The sequence below is a fragment of the Hemiscyllium ocellatum genome, chromosome 12 (assembly GCF_020745735.1).
Source record: "Hemiscyllium ocellatum isolate sHemOce1 chromosome 12, sHemOce1.pat.X.cur, whole genome shotgun sequence".
In the NCBI taxonomy this organism is placed as follows: domain Eukaryota; kingdom Metazoa; phylum Chordata; class Chondrichthyes; order Orectolobiformes; family Hemiscylliidae; genus Hemiscyllium; species Hemiscyllium ocellatum.
In genome coordinates this window covers 94,708,352-94,724,959 of record NC_083412.1, presented here as the reverse complement: position 1 = coordinate 94,724,959, position 16,608 = coordinate 94,708,352, and positions in this window count along the sequence as shown.

The following is a 16,608-nucleotide window of genomic DNA, read 5'->3' as shown; positions in this document are numbered from 1 at the left end:
GGAAGGTCGTGGTGAGGTGCTCATCCTCATTGATAATGTGTTGCAGGTCACAAAGAACATGGCGTAGTTTTTCAGCTCCTGGGAAATACTGAACAACGAAGGGTACCCTGTCGGTTGCAGCACATGTCTGTCTCCTGAGGAGGCCATTACGGTTCCTTGTTGTGGCACGTTGGAACTGGCAGTCGATGAGTTGGGCGTCATATCCCGTTCTTGTGAGGGCATCCCTGAGTACTTCCAGGTGTCTGTCACGTTCCTCCTCATCTGAGCAGATCCGGTGTATGCAATAGGGCTTGTCCTTAGGGGATGGATGTTTTAATATGTTTTGGATTGTGATTATACATGAAAGAAGTGAAACTGTCATGGCATTCTAACAGATGAAAGGCTTAACAGACAATCAATTTTTCGATATATAATTTCAGTTACATCACACTGTAATCTTTTGCTATAAATTCTGTGTGTTAGGATTGAGCCCTCCACTACCGCCTGATGAAGGAGTGGTGCTCTGAAAGCTAGTGTGCTTCCAATTAAACCTGTTGGACTATAACCTGGTGTTGTATGATTTTTAACTTTGTACACCCCAGTCCAATATTGGCATCTCCAAATCATGTTACAGGAAGGATGTGTATCCGAGAGTCTGTTACAGTGGTTATATACCGTAGAGAATGACACAATGGGGTGTGTGTTTTGGAAGGCTGCTATCTAACATACTGGCCAGCTCTGGTGAACTGGTCACGGACATGTGGTGAATTGATGCTCATCTTTGGGAGAAAGATTTTAGCCTGATGGACATTAGGAGCATGCAGCAGCCCAATGCAGCTGAGGCTCTGAGACTGTGTCTGAAGTAAATCAAGAGAAACATTCCCAAAGTTGCTGTAAATTAATGGGGAAGATGCTCCCATTGAATGAGGTGTGATTTTTTGGCATTGTATCAGCTCTTCAAAAATAAACATCAAGATGAAGTCCACACTGAAAATAAGAGTCAAAGAATATCATAAAACAATTGTCTGCCTTTCAACTCGATTACAGACATCAGTCTGGTCTGAACTGTGTCACTTAACAGATGACGATATTGATGAAGGATACCTGCTGTTATATTATCTCGGCCAGTAATATTGACAACCCTTTTACATTCCTTAATGGTGGTGGACAATTAAACGGCTGAGTGGAGCTGGAAGCTGCACAAATATATCCATCCGAAATGATGTGGGTGCCCAGCATCAGGACAAAGGATAAGGCCGAAGCATTTGAACCAATCTTCAGCTGGAAGTGGCGAGTTGGTGATCCATCTCAGCCTCCTCCAGAGTTCCTCAAGGTCACTGATGTCAGTCTTCAGCGAATTCGATTCAATCCACATGATATCAAGAAACAGTTAGAGGCACTGGATACTGCAAAAGCTATGGGGCCTGACAATGTTCCAGCCTTGGTCCTGAAGACTTGTGCTTGAGAACCTGCCGTTCCCCTCCTAAGCTCATCTCAGACAGTTACAACACTGGCACCTACCCAACAATGTGTGGAATATAAGAAACAGGAAAATCAGGACAAATCCATCCCAGGCAATTACCATCACATCAGCCTACTCTTGATCATCAGTAAAGTGATGGAAGGTGTCATCAACAGTGCTATCAGGCAACACCTGCTCAGCAATAACCTGCTCAGTGACGCCCAGTTTGGGTTCCCCCAGGGCCACTCAGCTCCTGACCTCAAACATGGACAAAAGAGCCGAATCCCAGAGGGTGAGGGGAGAGGGACTGTCCTTGAGATCAAGGCTGCATTTGATCTCGTGTGGCATCAAGAAGACTGAGCATAGCTGGAGTCAGTGGAACCAGGGGTGTATGGGGCACATAGAAAGATGGTTGCATTTGTTGGCATGTTCCATCCAGGACAAAGCAGCCCACTCGATTGGCACTACACCCAAAAGCATTCACTCCCTCCAACACTGGTCAGGAGCAGCAGAGCGTCTGCAAGGTGTACCGCAGTAATTCGCCAACGTCCCTCAGACGGCACCTTCCAAACCGAGTCAGCACAGCCACACAATCTCGAAGGACAAGGACAGCAAATACATGGAAATACCACCCCCAGCAAGTCCCTCGCCATCCTGACTTAGCAACATTTGGTGTTACTTCAGTGTCACTGGGTCAAAATCCTGTAGCTCCCTCCCCAACAGCATTGGAGGTCTAGAATTAGAAGTCGGTTTTATTGTCACATGTACTCAAATACAAATGTGCAGGTGGACAGTGAAAATTGTATAATGTCGCCATACATGTTGTCATCTTCAGTACAAAGGACCTAACTACAATACTTTAATACTAAAGTAGATTAGGTACAAAAACAGAGAAATCAGGAAAAAATGCTAGAAGTTCTACTTTATAATTCTTCATAGAATAAATGAGGAAAATGAGGAAAGAAAATTAAAAGGCAGATATTACAGTTCTTCTGTAGCCTGCCGTTGTTCCATACTGGGGACTTTCCACAAATGGCCTCATTCTCCTCCATGATCAACAGACCCAAATGGCCACTGACCACCATCTGTGACAGGCTGACCACATTAGGACCACCCAGCTCTGGGCCCCCAAACCTCAGACCGCTCCATTCCACTGTTGGTCCATTATCTGCTGACCATCCCACTCCACTCCAGAGTCACTGACCATCCCACTCCATTCCAGACTCACTGACCATCCCATTCCACTCTGGCCCCACTGACCATCCTGCCCCACTCCAGGCCCACTGACCATCCCACTTCACTCCAGACTCACTGACCATCCCACTCCACTCAGGCCCACTGACCATCCTGGTTCACTACGGCCCCACTGACCATTCCACTCCACTCAGGCCCACTGACCATCCCACTCCACTCCGAGCCCACTGACCATCCTGGTTCACTACGGCCCCACTGACCATTCCACTCCACTCAGGCCCACTGACCATCCCACTCCACTCCGAGCCCACTGACCATCGTGGTTCACTACGGCCCCACTGACCATTCCACTCCACTCAGGCCCACTGACCATCCCACTCCACTCCGAGCCCACTGACCATCCTGGTTCACTACGGCCCCACTGACCATTCCACTCCACTCAGGCCCACTGACCATCCCACTCCACTCCGAGCCCACTGACCATCGTGGTTCACTATGGCCCCACTGACCATTCCACTCCACTCCAGGCGCACTGACCATCCCACTCCACTCTGGGCTCATTGACCATCCCGCTCTACTCTGGCCCCACTGACCATCCCACTCCTCTCCGGGTGCACTGACCATCCCGGTCCACTCTGGGCCCACTGACCATTCCACTCCACTCCGGACCCATTGATCATCCCACTCCACTCCGGGTCCATTGACCATCCCGCTCTACTCCGGCCCCACTGACCATCCCACTCCTCTCCAGACACACTGACCATCCCACTCCACTCCGGGTCCATTGACCATCCCGCTCTACTCCAGCCCCACTGACCATCCCACTCCACTCCGGGTGCACTGACCATCCTGCTCCACTCCAGACCCACTGACCATCCCAGCCCACTCCGGCCCCACTGACCATCCCACTCCTCTCCAGACCCACTGACCATCCCAGCCCACTCCGGCCCCACTGACCATCCCACTCCTCTCCAGGCGCACTGACCATTCCACTCCACTCTGCACCCACTGACCATCCCGCTCCAATCCGAGCCCACGGGCCACTCCACTCCACTCCGGTCCCACCAACTTAGACCATCCTGGTCTACTGATAACACATGAGTTCAAATCCTACATATTACAGAGGTAGTAATCTCAGGATTGCTATCAGTGCTACATGCTAGTCAGAGGAGAGATGAAAGAATAGGCAGGATGATTGCACCGCTGGAGAAATAGTACAGGAGGGAAGAGTTCAGATTTTTGGGACATTGGGACCAGTTCTGGGGGAGGTGGGACTATTAGTAAAAAATGAGGTCTGCAGATGCTGGAGATCACAGCTGCAAATGTGTTGCTGGTCAAAGCACAGCAGGTTAGGCAGCATCTCAGGAATAGAGAATTCGACGTTTCGAGCATAAGCCCTTCATCAGGAATAAGAGAGAGAGAGCCAAGCCGGCTGAGATAAAAGGTAGGGAGGAGGGACTAGGGGGAGGGGCGATGGAGGTGGGATAGGTGGAAGGAGGTCAAGGTGAGGGTGATAGGCCGGAGTGGGGTGGGGGCGGAGAGGTCAGGAAGAGGATTGCAGGTTAGGAGGGCGGTGCTGAGTTGAGGGAACCGACTGAGACACGGTGGGGGGAGGGGAAATGAGGAAGCTGGAGAAATCTGAATTCATACCTTGTGGTTGGAGGGTTCCCAGGCGGAAGATGAGGCGCTACGACGGCTGGAGGAGGAGCGCCTCATCTTCCGCCTGGGAACCCTCCAACCACAAGGTATGAATTCAGATTTCTCCAGCTTCCTCATTTCCCCTCCCCCCACCTTGTCTCAGTCGGTTCCCTCAACTCAGCACCGCCCTCCTAACCTGCAATCCTCTTCCTGACCTCTCCGCCCCCACCCCACTCCGGCCGATCACCCTCACCTTGACCTCCTTCCACCTATCCCACCACCATCGCCCCTCCCCCTAGTCCCTCCTCCCTACCTTTTATCTCAGCCGGCTTGGCTCTCTCTCTCTTATTCCTGATGAAGGGCTTATGCTCGAAACGTCGAATTCTCTATTCCTGAGATGCTGCCTAACCTGCTGTGCTTTGACCAGCAACACATTTGCAGAGGTGGGACTATTATAAATTGGATGGTCTACACCTGGGCTGGACTGGAACCAATGTGATTGGGGTCGCTTTTGCTCACGCTGTTGGGAGGGTTTAAACTAATGTGGCCGGGAGATGGGAACCAAATGAGAAGGTTCATGGACAGTAAAGCGGGAGTAACTAAAGCCTATAAGGAACTAGATCATGAAGTCAGCGTGACAATGGGGAAGAGTAGGCAGAGAACAGATGATGAACGCAGTGGAACTGTGGTCAATGTTTGTTTCAATGCAAAAAGTGTAGTAGGTCAGGCAAATTAACTTAAGGCTTGGATTAGTAGCTGGAATATGATGTCACTGCTATTACTGTGACTTGGTTGGGGAAAGGGCAACTGAATATCCCAGGATATCAATACTTCAGGCGGAATACAGAGGGAGATAATAGGGGTGGAGGAGTTGCATTACTGGTCAGAGAGGATATCCCAGCTGGGCTGAAGGAGGCACTATGGAGGATTCAAGCAGCGAGGCAATATGGGCAGAGCTCAGATATAGAGAGGGTGCAGTAACAAGGTTGGGGCTGTACTGCACGCCCCCTAACAGCGAGTGTGAGACAGAGGTACAAATATCTACACATATTATGGAAAGATGGAACAGCAACAGGGTGGTGGTGATGGAGATTTTAATTTTCCCAACATTGACTGGGATTCACTTCGTGTTAGAGGTCTAGATGGAGTAGAATTTGTAAGAAGCATCTAAGAGGGTTTTAGAGAGCAGTATGTAAATAGTCCAACTCGGGAAGGGGCCATACTGGACCTGGTGTTAGGGAATGAGCCCGGCCAGGTGGTTGGTGTTTCAGTTGGGGATTATTTTGGGAATAGTGATCACAATTCCGTGAGTTTTAGAATACTCGTGGACAAAGACGAGAGTGGTCAGAAAGAACAAAAGACCAAAGAACAATGACAATTTACAGCTCAGGAACTGGCCCTTCACCCCTCCAAGCCTGTACTGATCCAAATCCACTGTCTAAACCTATCGCCCAATTCCTAAGCATCTGTATCCTCTGTTCCCCACCTACCCATGCATCTGTCCAGATGCACCTTAAATGAAACTATCAAGCCTGCCTCTACTACCTCTGCTGGCAACGTGTTCCAGGCACCTACCACCCTCTGTGTAAAGTATTTTCCATGTATATCCCCCTTAAACTTTTCTCCTCTCACCTTGAAAGCATAACTTCTTGTTACTCAATCCTTCACCCTGGGAAAAAGCTCTCTAACGACCCTGCCTATATCCTTCATGATTTTGAGAAGTGCATATGTTTTAATGCAAGGAGTATAGTGTGTAAGGCAGATGAACTTAGGGCTTGGATTGGTGCCTGGGAGTATGGCATTATTGCGATCTCAGAGACTTGGTCGAAGGGAGGGCATGATGATTGGCAACTAAATATTCCAGGATATAGATGCTTCATACGAGACAGGGAGAGAAGTAAAAAGGAGGGGAGGATTTGCATTACTGGTCAGGGATGATATCACGGCTGTGGTAAAGGAGGACACTATGGAGGGCTTGAGCAGTGAGGCATTATAGGTGGAGCTGAGAAATAAGAAGGGTGCAGTTACTTTGTTGGGTCTGTACTACAGGCTTCCCAACAATGAATGTGAGGCAGAAGAACAAATAGGTAAACGGATTATGGAAAGATGTAGAGGCAACAGGGTAGTGGTGATGGGAGATTTTAATTTTCCCAACATTGACTGGGATACACTTGGTGTCAGAGGTCTGGATGGGGCAGAATTTGCAAGAAGCATCCAGGAACATTTTCTGGGATAGTATGTCAATAGTCCAATGAGGGAAGGGGACATATTGGACCTGGTGGAGAAGTGGCAGATAGAGTTCAATCTGGGCAAATGCGAGGTGATGCATTTTTGAAGATCCAATTCTAGAGTGAACTATATGATAAACTGAAAAGCCTTGGGGAAAATTGATATACAGAGAGATCTGAGTGTTCAGGCCGATTGTACCCTGAAAGTGGCAACGCAGGTGGATAGAGTTTAAAGTCTGGTTGAAGATTTGTAGCTCGGGTGTCCGTTGTTGTGGTTCTGTTCGCCGAGCTGGAAGTTTTTGCTGCAAATGTTTCGTTCCCTGGCTAGGGAACATCATCAGTGCTATTGGAGCCTCCTGTGAAGCCGGGCTTCACAGGAAGCTCCAATAGCACTGATGATGTTCCCTAGCCAGGGAACAAAACGTTTGCAGCAAAAACTTCCATCTCGGCGAACAGAACCACAACAGGTGGATAGAGTGGTCAAGAAGGCATGGGGCATTCTTTCCTTCATCGGATAGAGTATTGAGTAGAAGAATTGGCAGGTCATGTTACAATTGTATCAGACCTTGGTACGGTCACATTTGGAATATTATGTATCGAGAGGGTGCAGAGGAGGTTCACCAGGATGTTGCCTGGTATGGAGGGTACAAGCCATGAAAAGATGTTGAGTAAATTAGGATTACTTTCATTCAAAAGATGGAGGTTGAGGGGAGAACTGATTGTCGTCTACAAAATCATGAGTGTTATAGATAGAGTGGACAGCAAGGAGCTTTTTCCCAGAGTGGGTGATACAATTACTAAGGGTCACGAGTTCAAGGTCAGAGGGGAAATGTTTAAAGGAGATATGCGTGGAAAGTTCTTCACACAGAGGGTGGTGGGTGCCTGGGATGTGTTGCCAACAGAGGTGGTAGAGGCAGACATGATAGCATCATTTAAGATGTATCTAGACAGATACATGGATGGGCAGGGAAGAGAGGGATGCAAATCCTTGGAAAATAGGTGACGGTTTAGATAGATGATCTGGTTTGGCGCAGGTTTGGAGGGCCGGCGAGCCTGTTTCTGCGTTGTACTTTTCTTTGTTCTTAGTTCAGTGATTCAAGTCGGCAACTCAACATCATCTTCTCAATTTATGGATTATATCATTTTTTTGTATCCGTTGCTCCTGATGCGGTCTCCTCTACATTGGGGAGACCAGGCGCCTCCTAGCAGAGCGCTTCAGGGAACATCTCCGGGACACCCGCACCAGTCAACCACACCACCCTGTGGCCCAACATTTCAACTCTCCCTCCCACACTGCTGAGGATAGGGAGGTCCTTGACCTCCTTCACCGCCGCTCCCTCACCACCAGACGCCTGGAGGAAGAACGCCTCATCTTCCGCCTCGGAACACTTCAACCCCAGGGCATCAATGTGGACTTCAACAGTTTCCTCATTTCCCCTTCCCCTCCTCATCCAAGTTCTAAACTTCCAGCTCAGAACTGTCACCATGACTTGTCCTACCTGCCTATCTTCTTTTCCACCTATCCACTGCACCCTGCCCCCCCACCGACCTATCACCTTCATCCCCTCCCCCGCTCACCTATTGTATTCTATGCTACATTCTCCCCACCCCCACCCTCCTCTCACTTATCTCTCCACCCTTCAGGCTCTCTGCCTGTATTCCTGATGAAGGGCTTTTGCCCAAAACGTTGATTTTCCTGCTCCTCGGATGCTGCCTGAACTGCTGTGCACTCCCAGCACCACTAATCCAGAATCTGGTTTCCAGCATCTGCAGTCATTGTTTTTACCTATCATCTTCTCAAGGGCAATTCATGATGCCCACATTCCATGAGAGAATTACTAAAACATTGATGATTTTTTGGCATATTATCTTACAATGTGTTTCAAGAAGTATTTTGAAGTAATTGGAAATTCATTTGAACATTTCTCTTTTCAGATATTATAGTTAGTTAGAGCATATTGATGGTCATACTCTGTACATCACCATTCCACGTCGTGTTCCCAGTTCCACTGAATTAATTACAGGCGAGGCTGACTCTGGTCACTTTGTCTCACTCCTGTTTCCATCCCTGGGAAGTACTGTCTCCATTTCACTTACAATCGCACTTTCAACAAGTCAGCTGTAGCCTTTGGCCCTTCAGTTGCCACAACATTTCTGCAGCGCATGATTTGCTCTACTGCACCCTCATCTACCTTCGGGAGGGACAGTCCAATACCTTTGGACAATAAAAACTCACAAAAAGTTACATCTCACTGACTGACATCATGTTTCTGATGCTTTGGTGTTACAGGGACAGCTGGGTCAAGAACTGCAACAGGACATCATTTGATGACTACTATGAAAATTGTGATATAGATTTTGATTCATAATCAGATCTGGATCTGATGTCTTCATCAAAATCTGGCCACTTTGACATCTTTCAGCCTGGAATCATTTCTGTTTCTCGACTGTATGTTGCTCATGTGTTTTGGAATGCAATAAAGAAAGGCTCCTGCCACAGATTACCAAAACAAACGCAAGCAAATATCAAAACGCATGCCGTTCCTTTAGATAATGGAGCTAATTCTAGGGGGTGGAGTCTCAGCTGGAATGAAATGTTGTGGAAATTTGCTTTCCCGATTGGAAGAGATATTGGGGTGACTTGAGAATTCATAGATGATGAAGGATGCCAGCAAAATGTGTAGGGAGGTGATGGGCCTGGTCGATGTATTGCTAAATTATTAATCTTGCGACCCAGGTTAGAAACCTGCTCTGGCAGTGGAGTTGCAGTTCAATAAATATATGGGATGAAAAGTCTAATATTGGCTATGAATCTATTGCCAATTGTTGGAAAAACTCATCTGGTTCACTCATGCCCTTTAAGGAAGGAAACTGGTCTGGCCTCCATGAGACTTTAGACAGACAGAAATGTGGTTGACACTTTCCTGCCCTTTGGGCAATTAGAGATGAGCAATAAGTGCTGGCCTGGCCTATGACACCCATATCTCTCCTAACGTTTCTTATTCACGTATTCATTCAAAAGTCTTTTAAACGTTGTAACTGTATTGGCCTCCACCACTTCTTCGAAAAGGTCATTCCACCAAGGAGCCATTTTCTGTGTAAAATAAAGTGAACCTCATGTCTTTTTAAAATCTGTCTCCTCTCAACTTAAAATACGCCCCCTGTTCTTGAAATCCCCCACCCTCAGGAGAAGATTCCTGCCATTCACCTTATCGATGCCCCTTATGATTTTATACACCTCTATAAGATCAATCTCCAGTGAGAAAAGCCCCAGCCTATCCAGCCACTCCTTATAATTCTAACGCTCTATACCCAACAATATTTTGGTTAATGTCTTCTGACCCCTCTTCAGCTCAGTAATATCCTTCCCATAACAGGGTGACCTGAATGAGACACAGTAAGACAGAAGAGGCCTCGCTAATATCCTGTACAGTCTCACCATGACTTCCCGACTCCAAAACTCAAAGGTCTGAGCAATGAAGGTAAACGTGTTAAATGCCTTCTTAAATGCTCTATCTGTACGTGAAGTAACTCCCAAGGATTATGCAGCTGAAACCCGAGGTCTCTCTGTTCTACAGCACCACCCAAGGCCCTAATTTTAATTGTATACATTCTGCCTATGTTTGTTTGACCAAACTGCAATATTTATCCAAATTAAACTACATTTGCCATTCTGCAGCTCATTGAACCAATCAATCAAGATCTCTTCATAATCTTAGACAACCTCCTTTGCTGTCCACTGTACCACCAATCTTGGTGTCATCTGTAAATTTACTAACCATTTGATTTGTTGTTACTTGTACCTAAGTACAGTGAAAAGCTGTGTTTATGGGCAGTACAGGCAGATCATAGTAAGCAAGGACATACAGATCATAGGGTGAAAAATAAGGTGGACAGTGTAAGGCACACAGGTTACACCACACAGAATGCACAGGATCAATATTAACGAGATCAACATTATTTGGAGTTAGAGAGATCTATTCAGCCTTCTAATAATGGCAGGGAAGCAGCTGTTCCTGAACTGGTTGGTGTGTGTGTTCAAGCTTCTGTATCTCCTGCCTGATGGAAGACGTTGTTGGAGAGCATTACTGGGGTGTGATGGATCTCTAATGATGTTGGCAGCCTTTCAGTGACAGCGAGCCATGTAAATGGAATCCATGGATGGGAGGTTGGTTTCTGTGATGGTCTGAGCTGTGCATACCACCTTCTGTAGTATCTTACAGTTATGAAGATGTGGGTGTACCTTTAAGAGAGTGAAGGACTTGGCAAGTATACCGCATTCTGGAAACTTTACAAAGTAACATTTGGTTAAGAACAAACAGCACTCACTGAGTTGCAATGAGACAAAAACACAAATTCGAATTCAGACAATCAGTTTAAATTATGCCACGAAAATACCAAACTCCAATCCAGTTTGAATTGAGTTTATTGACAATCATAGAATCCAATGATACAATCTGATGCTTTAGGGGTATAAGTCTGGGGAAAATTGAACAGTTGAGAGGAGAACCGCCAAGCCCAGATCACTAAACTGTGATGCAGAAATTCCTAAGAAGAAGAAAAGAAGACACAGAAAGATCGAAATAGAAGCACGAAAGCTGCTTGGTTTTGAGATAAGAAGTGTGATTATAAATCTTAATTGGGAGTTTCATCAGACTTACATTAGAGAAGGGAAGGTAAAGGATGGATTAGAGGAAGAAATTGTAAATAGTGGTTAGTTAATTATTCTCTGTTATACGTTAAGAAATTAAGTTTTTTTTATTTTTACTTTAAATAGTTCTTGACCACTCGAATTACTGCACGGGATAATTCTTTTCTGTGATGCTGGTTTTAAATTAAGGAGGAGGGTTTACCCTGTATTGTAACAGTTTGGGGTCTCGGGTCTGTGATTTGAATAGATTTAGGGGTACGAAAATATCCTTCAATCTTTAAATTAAACGTAGGTGAGATAATCTGTTTAATTTTGGTGACTTGTGGTTGACTAAATTAAAAGTGAGAGAAATGGCTCTTAAAATTGCTAAAGATGTTCTGGGATTTGAAGATGATTCTCAGATTTGACAAGAATGTTTAGATGGAAAGAAAAAGGACATCCTTTTAGAATTAGCAAAGAAGTCAGATTTGGGTTTAACCAACATCAAGAGTAAAGCAGAGATTGTAAGAGAATTACTCAAACACTTATGCATGTCAGAGAAACAGACAAGCACAGTAGAGGTAGAAAAACTTAATTACAATTGAGGAAAATGGAGTTAGAAGATAAACAAAGAGAGAGAGAAAGAAGAAAGAGAAAGAGAGGAAAGAGAGAGAGGGAAGGTTCGGAGCTGAGCAAAGAGAGAGAGAGGAAAGGGAAAGAAAAAGAGAAAGTGAGGGAGAAGAGAGAGAGTGATGAAAAAGAGAGTGTGAAGATTCTTGCTGAGCAGAGCGAGAGAGATGAAAGGGAGAGAGAAAGAGAGAGAGAATTTGAACTTGAGAAGTTGCGACTGAGTCAGCAAAGTCAAGTTAACAGGATGCAGATTAAAAGAGAAGGTAGTGATATATATGAATATGTCAAAACTCTGCCACATTTTGATGAGGAAGATGTTGAAGCCTTCTTTATTTCATTTGAAAAATTGGCCAGGCAGATGGAGTGGTCTGAGGATTTATGGGTAATGCTAGTTCAGACTAAACTGGCAGGCAGAGCGAGTGAGGTATTTGCCACGCTGTCAGATGAGGTGTCAAGAGATTATGAAGAGGTTAAACAGGCTATTTTAAGTGATTATGAGTTGGTACCAGAAGCATATAGACAGTGGTTCAGAAACACAAAGAAGGAACCAGGTCAGACTGACATTGAGTTTGTAAGAATTAAACACAGACATTTTGATCAATGGGGGCGTGCTTTGAAAGTAGGTAGGATATTTTGAGAGATTATTCTGCTGGAAGAGTTTAAAAACTCACTTCCAGAGATGGTAAAAATTCACTTGGAGGAACAAAAAGTTCAGGAAGAGAGAAGGGCAGCAGAATTAGCAGAGGGGTACATGGTGATTCATAAGACAAGCTTTCAGGCCAGAATTTCGTCCTGTAATGGATAGGATTTGGGAGAAAGGGGATCCTACATTAATAAACCAAGAGTAGAGAACACTGGTGAGAATTTACCACAGGATAAAACAGAAGCCCAGGAGAGTGGAAAGGAGGTGAAAGGCCTCAGGTGTTTCCACTGTGGTAAAGTGGGACACATGATGACACAGTGTTGGTCATTAAAGAAAGGCACTCTGGGAAAAAAATGTGGGAAAAGAAGCGAAGCCAATGGCATTAGTGAAGGTCGTAAAGGAGGCCCCAAGAAGAGCTGTGGAGCTGCAGGAGAGTGCACAGCCTCGGCAGGGGCTGGCTATGGTGTTAGTACCTGATCTCGATAAAGAATTTTCCTCTGTGCATAAAGTTTACCAGAAAGAACAGGGGGGAAGGACAAGAAGTTATAATTTTGAAATATACAGAATCTAACCAGTTGCTGATAGTAAGGGATGAGTGAATATGCAGTGTTTCTGGTCTGTTACGTGAGAGTGTGGTAATTTGGGATAGACGGACAGACATTTAGCATTCCCCTGTGTAAGATCAGGGTGAAGTGCCAACTCAAGACTGGGGAAGTTACAGTGGGAGTGATTGACATAGCGTCCGTTCCAGGAATTCAGTTTGTTCTTGGGAACGATTTGGCAGGATCCAAGGTGGGAGTGACACCCCTTGTTATGGAGAAGCCCAAGGAAGACCAAGAAACTGAGGAGTTAAAACTGAAATATCCTGGTATTTTCCCAGACTGTGAGGTAACCAGATCCCACTATAAATTACAGCATAAAGTGAAAAGTAAAGAGAAAGGTGAAGGAGATGAAGTTGAGTTAGTGGATACCCTGTTTGATGTAATGGTGCAGGAAAAACCTGAATGGACAGATGTGTTTAGTCCTGAAAGGCTAAGAGACTTGCAACAGCGAGACAAGACGATAAAAGATATATACGTGGATGCGAATTCTGAAAAGGAGGAAAATAATATTCCGGAGGATTATTATCTGAAAGATAGAATTCTAAGACAGAAATGGAGACCACGGCAGGTTAGTACAGAGGAGAAATGGACCAAAGTGTACCAGATTGTGTTGCCAGTAGCATACAGACAGGAAGTGACACGGGGAGCACATGAACTACCTGTAGGAGGTCACCTCGGATTACAAAAGACTCAGGCTAAGGTAGAAAAACATTTTTATTGGCCTAGAATGCACAAGGATGTGGTTAAATTTTGCCGTACGTGTCATACATGACAAATGGTAGGCAAGCCCCAGGCGGTAATAAAACCAGTATCTTTGTTGCCAATTCCTGCATTTGAAGAATCTTTCACGTGGGCTATAATTGATTGTGTAGGTCCCTCCCAAGAATTAAAAGTGGGAATCAGTCCATGTTAATCATAATGGATGTGCCTACCAGATTTCCGGAGGCAATTCCATTACGGAGTATCAAGGCAAATGTGTAGTTGAGGAGTTAGTAGCTTTCATCACGTGGCATTGGTTACCCAGACAGATTCAGTTGGACCAAGGGTCTAATTTTACTGCTAGATTATTTGAGGAGGTTCGGGATAGCTTAGGTATACAGCACTTTAAACCCAGTGCGTATCATCCTGAATCCCAGGGAGCTTTAGAAAGGTGATATGAGACCTTGAAGACCATACTGTCAGGATTAGCCGAATAATTGAGATTAGATTAGATTCTCTACAGTGTGGAAACAGGCCCTTTGGCCCAACAAGTCCACACCGACCCTCTGAAGAGTAACCCACCCAGGCCCATTTCTTTCTGACTAATGCACCTAATACAAAGGCAATTTAGCATGGCCAATTCACCTAACCTGCACATCTTTGGACTGTGGGAGGAAACTGGAGCACCCGGAGGAAACCCACATAGACACGGGGAGAATGTGCAAACTCCACACAGACAGACAGTCACCCAAGGCTGAATTCGAACCTGGGATCCTGGTGCTGTGAGGCAGCAGTGCCAACCACTGAGCCACTGTGCCACTCTAAAAGTATCCCATTCGTATTGTTTGCCATTAGAGATGCCCCAAATGAATCTACTCAGTTTACTCTCTTTGAGTTAATACATGGGCATGAAGTGAGAGGTCCTTTGAAATTAAAAAAATGACAGGACCAAAATTGGAGATCTCACTTTTAGATTATGCATCAGAGGTGAGGGAGAGACAAAGTCAAGCAGGTGAGTTAGCTAAACAGCACCTAAAGAGGGCACAGTGTCAAATGAAGCAGGTGGCAGATCCATGCTCTGAGACGCGGATGTTTTCCCGAGGGGATAACGTGTTAGTACTGTTACAATAATAGGAGATCCCTTCAAAGCCAGGCTTAGTGTTCCCTATCAAATTGAGAAAAGGTTGAGCCAGGTGAACTATTTAGTAAAGGTGCCAGATAAAAAAAAAGGTATTGGTATGTCAATGTGAACATGTTGAAACCATATTATAATGGGGAGAAAGAACTGAAGAAGCAGGTGTTAGTCACTGCCCCACAGAGTGAGGAATCAAATCCAGATGATGTGGATTTTGAGGTGCCTCAAAATAGCTTCAAAATTGAAAAAAGTCCTTGAGGAGTGGGATAGATTTGCACGCTGACTGTCCCAGGAGCATAGAATAGAGTTGAAAGATTTGTTACTAGGTGCAAGTGCATATATAAGAATCAGATGTGGAGGACTAATGCTATTGTACACGAAGTAGACGTAGGGAATACTGCTCTGATAAAACAACACCCCTACCAGCTTAATCCTTTCAAAGCCAGACAGGCCCAGATGGAAGTGGAGTCCATGCTCGACGAAAACATCATCGAACGAAGCCAGAATGAGTGGAGTTTGCTGATCGTCTTAGTTCCCAAACCAGACAGGACTCAACAGTTCTGTGTGGATTATTGGAAGGTCAATGCCTTTTGCAAAATTGGACTCATATCCAATTCCTAGATGGTAGGATTGTATCACGAAAGTCAGACAAGCTAGTTACATCACCAAGTTGGACTTAATGCGTGTCCCAAGGCAGGTAACTTTATCAGAGTTGGTGAAAGCAATTTCTGTATTTGTGAGCACAAATGGGCTGGATCAGTTTAAAGTGATGCCCTTTGGAATGAAGAACGTGCCCTCCACATTCCAAAGATTCAAGGGCAAAATTGTGGCTGGGTTAACAAACTGTGCAGTCTGTTTGGACAATGTTGTGATCTCCAGTACATCCTGGAACGATCACATGGTACTGTTGGCAGAGCTCTTTGAATGAGTATGAGAAACAAAAATGGTGATAAACTTAAATAATACAGAATTCGCTAAAACAGTGGTGATGTTCTTGGGACATAACATTGGACACGGAAGGTTAGCCCCAAGGAATGCACAAGACGAAGGCCATTGAGGAATTTCCACAACCGACCTTGAATAAAGAGGTGCTCCAATTCTTCGGACTCAGCGGATTCTGTTGGAAGTTTGTTCTAACCTTCAGCAGTGCATTGGCACCGTTAACCGATTTGCCGAAGAAGAACACGGTGAAGAATTGCGGCACGGTGGCACAGTGGTTAGCACTGCTGCCTCACAGCGCCAGGGACCTGGGTTCAATTCCCGCCTCAGGCGACTGTGTGGATTTTGCACGTTCTCCCCGTGTCTGCGTGGGTTTCCTCCGGGTGCTCCGGTTTCCTCCCACAGTCCAAAGATGTGCGGGTCAGGTGAAATGGCCATGCTAAATTGCCCATAGTGTTAGGTAAGGGGTATATGTAGGGGTATGGGTGGGTTGCACTTCGGCGGGTCGGTGTGGACTTGTTGGGCCAAAGGGCCTGTTTCCACACTGTAAGTAATCTAATCTAAACACAAAGTTTCGGTGAACAGAACCGTGCCAGGAGGCTTTCGATCATTTGTAATCGATATTAACAACCAAACCAGTTTTAGCCATACCAAACTTTTCAAAACCTTTTAAAGTTGCCATCGATGCTAGTAACGTTGGAGTTGGAGCTGTACTCCTACAGGAAGATGAGGATGGGATTAAACTGCCTGTTACCTTTGAAGAAGATCATCCGCTAAAGGAAATACTCCACAATCAAAAAGGAACTTTTGAGTTTGGTTCTGGCCTTAC